The 6,907-nt window shown below is 33.3% G+C and overlaps 1 pseudogene; it reads right to left on the reverse strand.

Moving 5' to 3' along the window:
* Positions 1-1,456: 1,456 nt before the first annotated feature.
* Positions 1,457-2,413, reverse strand: LOC103745051 (annotated as a pseudogene).
* Between the last annotated feature and the right edge of the window lie 4,494 nt (positions 2,414-6,907).

Raw genomic sequence — 6,907 nt, forward strand, 5'->3', positions numbered from 1 at the left:
ATGAATGTGATTTGCTTTTTACACTGTAGGGAAACATGTTATCACAGGGAGTTTTCATGAACAGAAAAAATTCTGAAGATGCTGTGGTTGTGTAAGAAAATACTGTGGTAATATATGTTCTATATCTGTACTTTTGTTATGTTTTCTAAAGTTAGAATATTATTTTAGTAAAAGACTCTTTGGCTATATTCTGTGTAGTAAAGGCAAGATTATTCCTCAACTTTCATTATGAATAAAGCTGACTTTCAAGGGACAAAGAGAATTTACAAAATGATAATTTAAAAATGAAAAAAAGGAAACCCACCACACAGGAGGCCGAGGCTGGAGGATCTCCTTAAGATCAAGGCCAATCTCTTCTAAGAAGCAAGTACAAGGAGACACTGAGAAGTCAGGCTACAGACATAATTTATTTACCACACAACTCCACTCTTGGTTTTTGTAGTGTGCTCAAAAACATTCTTCCAAATAAATGAATGTGGAAAAGAAGTTGAAGAAAGGGAATATGAGAAAGTTACATAGGTTGATCATTGAAAGAGACATCTCTACTATGAAAATAATCTGAGTTGAAGCAGAGTTAACAGTGAGTCCAGTAGACATACTTCTCTCTCTTCTATTCATGAAACTAGGCAGTGAGGAAGAACAGCATGTTTAGAAGCAGCACTGGATGTCAGGTGCCAAAGAAAATTTCCCCCAAACTGAATAAGGGGCAGACTTTATGGAATCCCTAATGATGGGTAAGACCTCTATTTAGAAAAGATTCAAATCTTCCAGCTAGCTTTGTTTGCTTTCTGAACTGAGTCTTTACACTGTTATTCTTGAACACTAAAAATGATCTTAATGCCCAGACTCAACTTCTTGTGAGGAAACAAAGAACAGATTTAATGTTTCACTCTGGGAAATATAATAAAAGAAAAGAAATTAATTTCACACCACCTCTGTGATTCTTAAGCAGCATGATATGATTAAATTGATATATAGAACAACAAATGGAACGAATTTTATGGACCTAGAATCAGGGAATAATGACTTCCTGTAAAATGATGTGGGATACAGACATGTTTCTTTTACTTGGGAATTTGTATAGCTTGATCAGATCCCATTAGATATAACATTAAAATTATTCATAACTTCAGTTACAAGAATCTACAATATTAAAGTAGAGATTATAATAAATAATATACATTTTGAAGTAAAGATCACATAAATATATTTGCTCAATATTTGTCTATTTATCATCAGCATATTTGTACAAATATTTGAATGTAATATTTTAATATGAATGTCATAAAAACCTAATGGTTGAAATGGACTCTTTCATTTAAAGATTTATGAGTATAGAGAATAGAGAATATTGACTCTGATCTTTACCAGAAAATGATAGATAATATGGTTACAGTAATAAACTAAAGCAAATATTTTCATCAATAACTCCCATACTGAAAAAGAGAACAGGACTTTAACTTTTCCCTATATTCTTTTTAATCTGAAAGTTATTTGATACTGAAAAAATGATTTTTTTCAAGCATTTTTTCATTGCTTCTTTTACATCTTTGTTCCTCAAACTGTAGATGAGAGGATTCAGCATGGGAATCACAATGGTGTAAAATATGGACACAATCATGTCTTTCTCCAAAGTATAGATAGAATTTGGTCTTACATACATGAACACAAGTGTACCATGAAAAATGGACACTCCAGTTAGCGAAGACTTTCCATTTGCCTTCAGCAGAGTGTATCCGCAGAATAGCACAGAGAATGAAACCATAGGAGATCAGAACAATCAGGATGGTGGCTACCTCAAGAGACCCAGCACAGAAGAGTAGGAGAAGCTGGTTTGTGTGAGTGTCAGAAATGAAATTTCAAGGAGAGGAGGGATATCACAGAATATCTGTCTGACTTCATTGGATCCACAAAAGGACAGGCTGAAAGTGGCTACTGTGTGAGTAATAGCATGCAGAATTCCACCAGCATAGGAGGTGATGATGTGAGGCACATAGACTCTGGGTGACACGTTCACTGAATACAGATATGGGTTGTAGATGGCTACATAGTGATCATAAGCCATTGCTTCCAGTAGAATGCATTCTGTCCTTCCAAAGGCTACAGCAAGAAACATCTGTGTTGCACATCCAAGGAATGAAATTATTTTCTTCTCTGACATAAAATCTACTAACATTTTGGGAATGATAATAGAGGAATAACAGGCATCAACTGAAGATAACACACTCATAAAATAGTACATGGGATTTTGGAGCATGGAATCCCTGATAACCAGTACAATTATTCCTAAATTTCCCATGCGAGTGAAAAGGTAAATTGCCAAAAACAGGAAGAAGAAGATGATTTGCAGTTGAGCATTGCATGTAAGACCCTTCAGCACAAATTCAGTGACTTCTGTGTAGTTTGGCATGTTGAAATCTCATAGATGTTGAATCTCATATTCATAAACTACAGTCCCTAACAATATGAAAGAACAGCATTGTGAGTCTAAAGGACATGGTCTCCATCCATTTCCATAAGTGTATTTTTTTAGTGGTGACTAACTTTACCTTACATAAACAGAAAAAGAGTAATCTGATTGTAGCTTCTATGCTTATGCCATTCACTGCTAAATCAAGTAGATTTGAGTGTTCCTACAGTAGTGAGCTTATGTCATTTCTCAAACCATCACATCAACTGGCTCATGTATTTTTGAATCATATTAGCTCTTCTAAATTAATCATATTAAAATACAGGTATGACTAATTAATGTCATGATATCTGAACACATAAAATATTGTACTGGCAGTAGAGTTTCAAAAACTCAAAATTTTATAAAATAGTTCTCAGGGCTGGAGAGATGGCTCAGTGGTTAAGAACACTGCTTGTTCTTGCAGAAGACCTGGGTTCGGATCCCAGCACCCATATGGCAGCTAACAACTGTCCATAACTACAGTCCCAGGGGATCCGACAGCCTCTTCTGACCTCTGCAGGCATTGCATGACACATGTGCACTTACCTGCATGTAGGCAATACATGCATAGACATAAATTTTTTAAAAATAAAATAGTTCTCTATAATCAATTCAGCTGAAGAAAAAACATTTTCCTTATGAGATTGAAAATATATTAAAGACACTTTATGTGAAAATTGAATATTTAAAATAATGTTAATTATGAAATATATGAATCAGATGTCACTAACCATAGTCTGTCTGAATTAAATTCATTTAATTGTATTTTGCTTTGTGAGTTCTGATAATCATTTATTTCCTCAAATTAATTCTTTACAGTTTTGTTCTTCATTTATAAAAATACATGCACATGGAATTACCTCAGTTTTATTTTCCATGTTGTAATGCCTTTTATGCTTTAGGTAAATGAATTATGTCAACTATATTTTCCTTGATAAATGTGTTTCTACCATACATTAAAATAAGGGCTGTATTGAATATAGCTAGGCTGATATTAATATGCATTTTAAATGTCTGAAGTTATCTCTAGAAAACAAGTAGAATTCTTGACCATAAAACAACCTAGGATCATCTCCTGAATCAGTGCAAATGACCTTCTATTAATTCAACTTGAAAAAAAAGAAGAAAACTCTGAGCATCATGGGTTCATTATGAAGCACTAAGTTTTCAAAATGCAAAAGAAATGCCAGAAGCTATGTATAGGAAAATTGCTACAACAATTCATGCATATGTTACATAATCTTATAGCAATTTTTCCTAAATAATAGTCGACAATGATAACTTTTTAGCTCTATACCTTCTTATGAGGTCATTGTGCTTGTCACACAATTTTCCTGTCTTCTCCTGTTATCATTTCATGGCTTTAACTCAACTCCTGTCCCAGGAAAGAAATTAAAATGTAGGTCTCTGGAGTATTTGAATATTTCTAGTCCATTGAATCTACAGGAATATTATGGAATAAGAATCAAAGTGAATTTATTCCCAAGTTAATGGAGGTAGGTTTTATTTTGCTTTAGTGTATTATAGTGAACTAGAAGAACACAAGCTAGTGAACATGCTTCGACTGAGCTAGCGATGTCTATGAGGACAAAATCACACACACAAGAGGGAACATTCTTATCATTTATAACAAAATTAATTACGTCTGTACTGGGGATGTAGCTCCATTAGTAGAACAATTGCCTGGCATGATCATGTCTATGTGTTCACTACCTACTACCTCAACAAATAATTGAATAATAATATTTTCTATTTGGGCTACTTCTTAGGAATGCTGGGTTTAATCCATATACATGAGATTGTTCATGAAATTATAAGAAGTAAAATATGTAGTAGCTAACATATCTAGTAAAAATGAATAGTTTAACTTGGAATTTCAAGAATTTTTACAAATATATGAAGATTTCTCTTACCCAGGGTACAATTGATGAAATTGAGGTACACTGTAAGTTTGGTCAATTTATGTTGATTTATATACTTATCCAACCTGGCAAAGCCTGTTGGGAATATCCCACAGGGAATAGGTCCAATTATCTTCTTAAAAATTGAAATCTAATGATGTACTTCATAATAAACTAGAAATGGTTCTGGAAGAATTGTTTACTTAACTGAGTGAAGAATTTTGCTGATCTCTGGTTTATATGTTTTAGATTTGCAGTTCTTTGATTATTATTTGTGGGTCATTTTTCTTTGAACAGGAATAAGTTAGAGTCCTCAGGTATTTATTTGTCATTTATATTTATAATTTATTTATTTATTATTTAATGTTTTAATCAGTCTATTTTTCTAAATAATTGTTTTTCTCTAAGTACATATGCAATTTTGAATGATAAGAAGCTAAAAAATAAAAATAACAATGGTATTGTGTTTCCTTTCTTACTTGGTCTTGAAAAGTCCACAATACCCTCATAATACCAAATCAAGACTAGGTAAGGGCATTGTGAACAGTTTTCAACAGTTCATCCTTTTTAAAAAGATATTTATTATTATTAATTTATGATGTGCATGTGTGCGTATATCTGTTTGTGGGTTTTGCATGTAAGTTCTAGTACTGAGAGCTAAGTTACCAGTGACAATGAGTTGAACCATGAGTGTGGGTGCTGGGAACTGAACTCAGTTCCTCTGTAGCATGATGCATTCTTAACTGCTGACACATTTCTTCTGTATGTCATTCTTTCATCTAATATGAAGCATTGAGTGTAGTTTAAGTATGACTATAATTAGAACTTTGGAGGATGTCTCAGAAAATAGATACAAATTGTCTAGTTAAGATGATTTCCAGTTAATGTTTAGAAGGGTGCTTAAGATGTTTTCCGTTGATGTTTAGAAAGTTCTCATAGGAACCCCCTCCCCCCAAAAAGATGAATTTGGGAGGGATTGGTAGTGATGGGGATAAGGGAGGGATTGGAAAGAGAGAATGCGAGTAGATTTGAAGAAAACATTATATGCATGTGTGAAATTCTCAAACAATTTTAAGAAAACTGTCAAAGGTACATGCACCAAAAACATAATAAATAAATGTAATCTTAATATTTTTAAAATAATCACCACAAAGCTGGCGTGGTGGTGCATGCTTTTAATCCCAGCACTTGGGAGGCAGAAGCAGGAGGATCTCTGTGAGTTCGAGGCCAGCCTGGTCCACATAGTTCCAGGACAGCTGAGGCTACAGGAAAACCCTGTCTCCAAAAGAACAAATAATAATAATAATAATAATAATAATAATAATGAAAGCAATAATAATGAAAGGACTGATAGATATACATATTATATTCTAATCAACTACAACATATACTCAAATATCCTACATAAAAATCTTCACAATCAATGAACTACTAAGTACAGACTGTATAGTGGGCAAGTCTGATGTTACTACATATATTCGGAAAAAAGACAGGTGCCTGGTAGCAATGGTGGGTTTTTCTTTAATCAGAATAGGATGAAGATAAATGTCCCCAACTTCGTGATTGCATTATAAACCAAAAAATCTTTAATTTCATTTATTCCCATGGCTGCATTTAGCTGACTCATAATAAACATCTTTTCAGTCAGAGAAATGAATCTATAAATTATTGGCTGCTGAAAGTGCTTCTTTTGAAATTTCACAATAAAAAAACAACAAGAAGAACTGCTTCCAAAATTGACTTGGATCATGTATGCAATAACTTTTTTTGTTTATGAAAAGCAAACGGTCTGACCTTGACTTTGTAAAATAGCACAAGTTAAATTTCAAAAGAAGGTAAAAGCTGAGTTTATGAAACTTCTCCAAATTCAACTAGAAATCTCCTATTAATCAAGTTATTGAACAGAAAGAAGATGTTAATGAAACAGTTTGTCTTGACTATATAATAGATATAATAGCAACAATAGTGGTAATAGAATGATTCACCAGTTAGGGGTTCTTAAAATTTGCAGTGTTCAGCACTTATTAGATATAGAGTTTACAAAGTTATTCCTGTTATATGGACTGTTTTTCATTTTTCTTTTTTAACAATATTTTTATTATGTGGTTTATTCCATTTATTGCCTTATGCATATTAAAGTATCCCTGGATCTCTGGAATAAAATAAACTTGATCATGATGGATGATTTTTGTGATATATATCTGTATTTGATTTGCAAGTATATTGTCCCCTCAATTGTAGATCAGTGGTGTTTTGTAGACATCTAAAACAGACTATTGTTATTTTGGATGTCCACCAGAAACTGACAGTAAGATCCTTTTGCTAAAGATACACAAACATTTGTTATGGAGCATGGAGAGAGCAAGTCAGTCCTGACCAGAAAGCTTCCTCCCTGCTGAATAGTTCTCATAGTACTGGACAGAGCTATGCAGTCTGCTGGGGTAAAGCAGTCATCTTTAGTCTTACCCAACTGTGAACCCTGTGAACAGCAAAATTTACTGGAGTGGAAAAATATACACATGGGTGTCATAGTGGCATGAATGTTCTTGGGTAA

Source organism: Nannospalax galili, unplaced genomic scaffold (genome assembly GCF_000622305.1).
Source record: "Nannospalax galili isolate Female #2095 unplaced genomic scaffold, S.galili_v1.0 scaffold583, whole genome shotgun sequence".
NCBI classification, from domain to species: Eukaryota; Metazoa; Chordata; class Mammalia; order Rodentia; family Spalacidae; genus Nannospalax; species Nannospalax galili.